This window comes from Chelonia mydas, chromosome 5 (assembly GCF_015237465.2).
Source record: "Chelonia mydas isolate rCheMyd1 chromosome 5, rCheMyd1.pri.v2, whole genome shotgun sequence".
Taxonomy (NCBI): Eukaryota; Metazoa; Chordata; order Testudines; family Cheloniidae; genus Chelonia; species Chelonia mydas.
In genome coordinates, this window is record NC_051245.2 from 54722120 (window position 1) to 54731765 (window position 9646).

Sequence of the window (9646 nt, forward strand, 5' to 3'; positions counted from 1 at the left end):
ATACAACTCTCCCCCAAGGAGTTCAGTGTCTCCTGCTCTCTATTTTACCCGCATTCTGCCATATATTTCATGTTATAGCAGTCTCAGATGATGACCCAGCATGTTGTTCATTTTAAAAACACTTTCACAGCAGATTTGACAAAAGGCAAAGAAGGTACCAATGTGAGATTTCTAAAGATAGCTACAGCACGTGACCCAAGGTTTAAGAATCTGAAGTGCCTTCCAAAATCTGAGCGGGACGAGGTGTGGAGCATGCTTTCAAAAGTCTTAAAAGAGCAACACTCCGATGCAGAAACTACAGAACCTGAACCACCAAAAGAGAAAATCAACCTTCTGCTGGTGACATCTGACTCAGATAATGAAAATGAACATACGTTGGTCTGCCTGCTTTGGATCATTGTCAAGCAGGACACATCATCAGCATTGACGTGTGTCTTCTGAGGTGGTTGAAGCACAAAGGGACATATGAATCTTCAGCACATCTGGCACGTAAATATCTTGCAACGCCAGCTACAACAGTGCCATGTGAACACCTGTTCTCACTTTCAAGTGACACTGTAAACAAGAAGAAGGCAGCATTATCTACTGCACGCAACATGTAAAAAAATTGTTTGTCTGAGCGATTGGCTGATGACTCTCCAACACACACTTTGTGGGAGGTGCTGAGAGGTGCGCTGCTTGAGCTGTAGAGAAGCGGCTCTATGTACCCGCTCTGGCCAAAAGGTTGGGGCAGCACAGTAAAGCCCCGGCTCAACGGACCTAGCGAGACTGGCAGACTCCAGCCTCTGTGGCTTGGTGAGTGCTGCCAGTTCTACTTCCAAGAAAGCCTCATGGGCACAACAAGCCAGTGCTGACACTGAGCTCTGTTGTATCAGCACTCTGGCTGTGACAGCCCAGGGAGTGCAAGACATGTGCTGGCTTTGTAAGCCCGGCGGATGGGAAAGGGGCTCCGGCCATCGCGGCCTGGTGGGCGCGGATGGACTCAGAAATCGAAAGCTATCTGAGAAATAGAGAGGCTCTGGTCTCTCTGTGATAGGCTGAACATTTTGGTGGGTAGGATATTAGCTGACAGTGTAAGATGGCAGTAAAGGTTTTTGGATCGACCAGATGGACAAAGCAGATTAATAAAAATTCCCTTGAATTTTGTGTCAACTTATTTGGGAAAAATCAGAACCCATGGGAAGAGAACTTATTTTCAGGGGGAAGTGCATTGGGTAAATTGTGTAAAACATGGGAGAGATTTGTGATCTCTAAGCCCTCCCCTAATAAGAAAACCAAGAAAAGAGCCTAGTAATGGTAGCTAAAGAGCTAGACGAACAGGTGAACCTCTACCAGGAGTCTGCTTCCAAAGCTCAAGGACAAGTAAACAGCAAGGAAGCTGAATTAGAAAAGCTCACTATGCAGCATAACATCACATCAGCTCTAACATTAAATCAAACACTGCAGATAAACCAATTAGAAGAACAAATCAAAGAACGAAATGGAAATTTAATAAAGAAAAAGAAAGAGAATTACATACTGGCAAAGAAATTAGAAGATTCCAAGGCTGCAGGAAGGGAGCTGATGAAGGAGGTCACAAAAGCCAAAGAGGATACTGGGAATCATACTCTGTGTGATCATAGAATACACAAGTTAAAAGAGAAACTGAAAAGATCACAAGGGGTTATAAGTGCTATACATACTGATCCCTTAAGGTGTTATGAGTCAAGGGAATCGGATTCAGATGGGTATAGTGCAAAAGGGAAATAGCACTTCCAGATTACAGTGACAGCTATACTCCACCATCTGCCCCGAAGAGGGCGTGAGATCTCAGGTAGAGGAGGAGGGGAGGAAATATCCTCCAATCGCACCAATTACCACCACAGTGGTACATTATGGGCCCAACAAACCACTTGAAACATGCTATGAAATTTGTGCACTAGGGCCAGAACAGGCTAGGGCAATGGGTAAGAACACGGGCCCTCTTACTAAGGAAAATACCCTAGACTGGCTCACGAAAATTAGCAGCATAGCTGGTATCAGCAAAGAGGACACTGTCGCCCTGATAAGAAAGTGCATGAACGGGGAAGATGTTGAGGCTCTGCCAAGCGAAGTCCACATGGCTAATCTAGATGAATTGATATCTACATAGTGGTAACCAAACTATACTATCCCCATGAGAATCTCTTGGGTAAAATGTACTCTGACAGACAGAAATTAAATGAAAGACCAGAGAAATTTCTCGCTAGAAAGCATTGGTTATATTGGCTTACTGGTATGTGACCAGTCATAAATGGAGTGGCAACATGTGACATCCCTGAGTTCAGGGAGATTTGTGCAAGGTGTACTACCAGCATTGAGAATAACTATGGGGCCAGCTAACCCCAGGGTAACTAGCCTCAAAGAATTAAAAAGCCAAGCTCGGGAAGCTTATGAATTACAACGTGAAGCTCACCCTGGCTCTGAGAACAAGGAGAAAGTTGCTACAATAAAAGGTGCTGATGGTAAGGTCAATGAGTTCAATGGAAAAGGGAATAATAATTCAGCCAAGGCTTGAGACTCCAATTACAGCTGAGCTGCTGCAGATGAAATGAAGGGATTTAGATCAGTCCTGTGGAAAAGGCTCTTAAAATACAAAACCCGAGATCAAATCAATCGCCTTCCCACAGAGGAGCTGTTTAGGAGGTTGTCTAAGTACGAGGGAGACAATTCAACAGCAAATGCAGTGACTCCTCCAAGACCAGGAGAGCTGCAAAAGTCCTTATGAAAGTACCAAACTCTCCCTTCCCCTTCATACGTGGCACCTATTAATAACGAAAAATGGGGGAGATCAGTGGCAGACATCTGCCTGGTAGGGCAGTTTGGTAAAATACAGCAAACAATGCTGCTGGACCCTGGTGCCACAATGTCAATAGTCTGTACTAAGGCAGCTCTACTAATCAAAAAGCTTCCCATCCAAGAGGTCAGGGTGTTAGAAGGCTATAATGGCAGACAAAGCACAGTTCCCTTCTCAAAACACATCCTGTGTTTAATAGGGACATTGATGATGGGGGGCAACCTTTGGGATGCAGAGGCTAGATTGGCATGGCATCCCAGAGGTAGATATACTGAAGAAATTGACTATGATTGTGGACCTCCCAAATCAGATGTTAATTCAGGGCCAGAATGGGGAAGAAGGATTTACAGTGTCTGCCTCGCACTGTGTGGATGCTTTGAAAGCTCCAACCGAGATTGGGATGCCTTCATGGGAGAAGGTACAGCTCAGGTCACCAGCAAATATCCCCACTTTTTGCTAAGAACAAGTTGGACTGTGGTACGATCCAAGAAGAAGTCATAGTAGAGGGTCCAGATCTGAGGCCACAGAGACAGTACAAATATTTGCAAGAGGCCCAGGAGTTGGATCCGGAGTACCATTGACAGTCTGGATAGCTAGAGACTTGACCTCAACTGATGACAAGCCGGTTGCACATGCTAAATATCTTGTGCATGCATGGAGGTTGGCTGAAGCCAGGACAGGACAGACCTACTTGTTTAAAGTAAGAACACACAGGAAAAGCATGGCTGAAATCTCCATGCTAAATAACAAAGTAGATATCCTAGCAAAACAAGCTGCCCTTATGCATCCTGAGACTGTGTGGGAGAAATCAAAGGACATCATGTACAAATTACAACCCGCCAAAGTACAAAGTCAATTGGACATAATAGAGCTACAGAAATAGGATGAAGAAATGATGAACCTACTTGGAAAGCAGCACTTTAGGGGATACAAAATTTTTAAGCATCAGAGCAAACTCATCATGGCCAGTAAGAACGATGCCAAGGACAACATCCCAGTTATCGTCATCCCCAAATGCCTGAAAAAGGAACTGATCGTACTAGCCCATCAACAGGGACATTCACATGCCCCTTCATGCTTCAGCTACCGTACCGTTGATTCTGATTGTTCAAATGGTCATTATTATATATCTGGTATGTTTAACTGTCTGGATTAAGAAACGAGTGAAGTCCAACAAATTCATTGTTCCATTTAAGTTGATATAAATGTCATTATGTATGAAATCAAGAGTGGTTGGGTTGTGACGGCAAAGAGGGTGTATCTCCTCTTACTATCAAGGAGGGGAGATGTGGTGTTTATTAGAATGTATGTATTGTTCTGATTTATGTACTGTTTTGTGAAATTATGGGTCAATGGTCATGGTCAAGTTGTTGGTTGGACTCCATTTTGTGGGTCCTTTTGGTTGAGTCTCTGATGCCTTTTCTCCCAATGACGGGAAGAAAAGTGCAGGAAAAGGTCACGTGCCCAAGTATATTTAAGGCCAGTGTGTTCAGCACCAGGGGCTGTCCACCACAGAGGCAGCCCATGCCTAGTTCTTCTGTGTGCATGTCAAGAGGCAAGACTCTTCACAAGATACCTACCTGAAGACCATCGCAGGGTATCCTGATCCAGCTCCAGTCCATGTCCCTCCTGTCATCCCATCTAAGGCAGTTACAGGTCCGGAATCCAGCAACCGCCGCAGTAGTCTGCAGTCACGACAAGCTGTCTGCCTTTCCATCTGAGTTGCCAGTGGAAGTGATCTCCTTCAAGTAAAGGAGTTCCTATAGCTTGCTAAGGGTAGAAGAGAGCCGGGCTCTATGCCCTTTTGGGTCAAACCTCTGAGCTATTATTCTGTTGCCTTTGTTAATTTGTTTAATTTTAGTAAATCTATCTTTACACTGGGTTGTTTTTACTTACCACCTGGGTTTTAAAAAGTGACAGAGATATTTATCTGGGTCTGCACCTTTGTCTTATCTGTTAGAGTTTTGAGGTAACAATGGTAAAGAGAGACAGATGGATAGGTGAGGGAGGAGTTAGTGAAGGATATAAAGGGGAAAGAGCTGGGTAACAGTCTAGGTTCTGATAGTTTGGAAAGCCATAGACATGGATTTGGTGTCTTCACAGATAGCTAGTGGCCTATTTTGGAAGTCCTCTTCCATAAGAACCTACAACTCCAACTGCAAAAAGATTGCCATGTGTTGCAGCTGGGCTTAATAGAGCCTTTTTATTTGTGCAGAGAATGAGGGAGTTGTGTTTTTATTAATCAGGTGCACCTCAGTTTCCCTGTTTGAACATAATGGCCATACTGAGTCAGACTGATGGTCCATCTAGCCCAGTACCCTGTCTTCTGACAGTGTCCAGTGCCAAATGCTTCAGAGGAAATGAACACAACAGGACAGTTTATCAAGTGACCAATCCCCTGTCACCTAATCACATCTAGCAATCAGAGGTTTAGGGACACCAAGAACACCAGGGTTGTGTCCCTGACAGTCTTGGCTAATAGTTATTGATGGACCTATCTCCATGAACTTATCTAATTCTTTTTGAACCCAGTTATACTTTTGCCCTTCACAATATCTCTGCAATGAGTTCCACAGGTTGACCATGTGTTGTGTGAAGAACTTCCTGATATTTGTTTTAAACCTCCTGCTTATTAACTGCTTTGGGTGATTCTCATGTTATGCAAAAAGAGGAAACACTTACTTTCTTCACACCACTCATGATTTTATAGATTTCTATCATATCCCCTTACTCATCTCTTTTCTAAGATGAACAGTCCCAATCTTTTTAATCTCTCCTCATAGGGAAGCTATTCTAATCTTTTTCTATTGCCCTTCGTTGTACTTTTTCCAATACTGATGTATTCTTTTTGACATAGAGCAACCAGAACTGCACAGTATTCAAGGTGTGGGTGTACCATGGATTTCTATAGAGCAAGGGTGGGCAAAATATGGCCAGTGGGTCAGATCCGGGCCATCTTACATTTCTGTCTGGCCCTCTTGGCTCTCGGGTTGCCCCCTTGCGATCTCCAGGCTGCTTAAAGTCCCATGGCACAGCGAGGCACTCAGGTAGGCTGCTTGCTTGCCGTGGCCCCATGCCGCTGCCAGAAGCTGGTGGCATGTCTCTGTGTGCCCCTGGTGGGGGCGGGGACAGCTCTGCACGCTGCCCCCAGCACTGTCTTCTCAGCTCCCATTGGCCGGAAACTGAGCCAATGGGAGCTGCAGGGGTGGTACTCGTGGGTGTGGGCAGTGCATGGAGACCCGCTGCTCCCCTCCCCACAAGGGGTGTGCAGAGATGTGCCACAGTGCCAGCAGCTGGCCAGTTCCAGGAGTGGCACGGGGCCACGGCATGTAGACAGCCTGCCTGAGCACCCCGCGGTGCTGCTAGCCTGTAGCCACCTGTGGTAAGCGCCTCCCGGCCAAAGCCTGCACCTCACACCTCCTACCCTTGCCCCAGGTCAGAACCCCCTCCTGCACGCAAACTCCCTCCCAGACCCTGCACCCCAGCCCGGAGCCCCCCTCCTGCACCAATCTACCCCCCAGATCCCACACCCTCTCCTTTAATATAATAGAAATGTCTGGCCCCTGACGACTTACCAAAATTCGTGGAGTGCCTCCCCTGCGAAAATTATTGCCCACCCCTGATATAGAGGCATTATGATATTTTCTGTCTCATTAGCATTGTACGGATGTTTTCAGAGTACTATCCACAGCAACTTCAAGAGCTTTCTTGAGTAGTAACAGCTAATTTAGACCCATGATTTTGTATTGATAATTAGGATTATGTTTTCTAATGTTCATTACTTTACATTTATCAACAATGAATTTTGTCTGCCATTTTGTTCCCCGGTTGTGAGATCCCTTTGTAACTCTTTGCAGTCAGCTTTGGCTTAACTATCTTGAGTGATTTTGAATCATCTGAAGACTCTGCCTCCTCGTTTACTCCTTTTTCAGCTCATCGATGAATATGTTGGAACAGCACTGTACAATACAGATCCTTGAGGGCCCTGCTATTCATCTCTCACTGTGAAACCTGGCCATTTATTCCTATCCTGTGTTTCCTATCTTAACCAGTTACTAATTTATGAGAGGATCTTCTCTTATCCCATGTCTGCCTACTTTGCTTAAGAACCTTTGGTTTGGGTCCTCATTAAAGGCTTTCTAAAAGTCCAAGTGTACTACGTTCACTGGATCACACTTGTCCACATGCCTATTAGACCCCCTCAAAGAATTCTAATAGATTAGTGAGGCATGATGTCCCTTTACAAAACCCATACTGACCCTCCCCAACATCTCATGTTCATCTATGTCTCTGATTACTCTGTTCTTATAACTTCAGTTTGCTTGGTACTGAAGTTAGGATTACTGGCCTATAATTGCCAAGATCACCTCTGGAGCCCTTTTTAAAAATAGGCATTACATTAGCTATCCTCCAGTCATATGGTACAGAGGCTGATTTAAGGGATAGGTTACATACAAGTTAGTAGGTCTTCAATTTGATGTTGAAGTTCCTGCTGAACTCTTGCGTAAATACAGTCTGGTGACTTATTACTCTTTGATATATCAGTTTGTTCCAATACCTCAGCTACTGAAACCTCAGTCTGTGACAGTTCCTCAGATTTGTCACCTAATAAGAATGGTTTAGGTGTTGGAATCTCCCTCATATTCAGTGCAGTGTAGACCGATACAAAGAATTCATTTAGCTTCTCCACAAAAGCCTATGTCTTCCTTAAGTGCTCCTTTAGCACCTCAATCGTCCAGTGGCCCCAAGGATTGCTAGGCAGGTTTCCTGATTCTGATGTACTTTAAAAAAAAAAAAAAAAAGTTAATTTTTGTGTGTCTCACTAATTGCTATTAAAGTTCTTTTTTGGCCTGCCTAATTATAGCTTTCCACTTGGCTTGTCAGAGTTTATGCTCCTTTCTATTTTCCTTAGTACAATTTGAGTTTTTAAAGTATTTTTTTCTCTAATTGCCCCTTTTTCTCTGTTGTTTAGCCTTAGTGGTGGTTTTTTGGTTCTCTGACCTGTTTTATTATTATTTGGGGTATACATATAGGTTGAGCCTCTATGATGGTGTTTTAAAAATTTTCCATGAAGCTTGAAGGCATTTCACTCTTGTGACTGTTTCTTTTAATTTGTTTAACTAGCTGCTTCATTTTTGTGAAGTTCCCCTTTTTGAAGTTAAAGGCTACTGTACTGGGTTTTCTTTGGTATTTCTCTCCCCCGTACAAGGATATTAAACTTAATTACATTATGATCACTATTCCTGAGCAGTTCAGCTATATTCACCTCTGAGACCAAATCCTATGCTCCACTTAGGACTAAATCAAGAATTACCTCTCCCTTGTGGGTTCCAAGACTAGATGGTCCAAAGTAGTCCTTAATGCTGTCTAGAAATTTTGTCTCTGCAGCCTGTCCTGAGGTGACATGTACCCAGTCAATGAGGATAGTAGAAATCCCCATTATTGGAGTTTGTTTCCCCAGAGCTGAATCTAGGGTCAGACACTATTGAAATCTAAAATAGTGACCTGTGGTTGAACAGATTGTTGGCAACTGGCCAAGGAAGCCCAACACACAGGAGAGAGCGAATACGTTTTTCCTAGCCCAGAGATGAAGCTGAAGGATTCTGGCAAGCTTTAAGTAAGAATTAGGTAAGGGGAAATGTGTGTATATGTCTTTGTTTTAACCCTGATCTGATAGTTATGTATTTTTGAGTGAATGACTGCTTTAAGAAGATATTAAAATCACTAATTAGCTGCTGATCATAGGAGGAAAAGGTCTTACAGATGCCGGATACAGGCACCCAGAGATGCTGAATGGCATGACTTTCACCTCCTTCCTCTCCCACGAGGTGAAGGAAGCTCCGCCTGTCATCTGAGGGGTGCACGTCAGAGGGACAAAGGAAGTCTAAAGTATAGTGTGCCCTGTAGCTGTGCCAGTTTGACTTCACTAAAATAGGCTAGTGGCTGCCCTCACTTATCAAAGCCACTTGAACATAGTCTGTCCTGCTACATGTGTCAGCAATACTTTGGCTTCCCCCCATATTTCAAAGCACTACAGCTTGGCTTCATCCACCACAAAGGAATCCATGCAGCCTTCTTGTAGATAAAGCTCTTCTATTTGGACCAGTACAGCTTACCTCTACCTGAAAGCAAGGTAAGGTGTTGTGACCCTAAGAGCACCCCAGTGCCAGATGGCACATGCGGAGGTAGAAAGGCTGACAGTTCTAGGTATCCTGAACAGCATGCCCTAGGTGTTAAGGTAAACCAGTTTTTTTTTTTTTTTTTTTTTTTTTGGTCTATGCTCAGGGTTTGTGCTGTAGTACTGGTGTATTCACAAATATTTGTCCTGACTTTAGTTTAGCCATGTACTCCGTAACTGAAAGGGAGGGTAAGGTTTCCCCCTTCAAAAAGTTATTTCATGATGTTCCATTTTCTGCCACCAAATTTCACCATGGGCTCTTTTTAAAACAGGTTTCATGGTGCACGTGAGTTGATAAGTATCTTAACCCTTAAAGGCCACTTAGTGCTGCTGCTCTTCAACAAAGATATGGTACATCAATAGTGATATCACAGAATAGTAAGCTATCTTTAAGTATGCAAAGGAAGATACTGCTCTTCTAGAGTTTTGGGTTTGTTCTAGTGTGGAGCAAAACCAAATTCCTAAGCTCTCTGAAAAGGCAACAGAGCCCCTATTTTAAAGGTCCCTTGCTTAGGAGCTGGATGAGCCAGTGTTTTTAGGCTCTCTCAGTACACCCGGTGGACCTGCAGGGGAGTTATGGAGTTTTGTGCTACAGCAGCCCACTAGGCAAAGTGGGTGGAAGCCCAGGCTCCCCTGCAGCCTGCCAGGTAGAG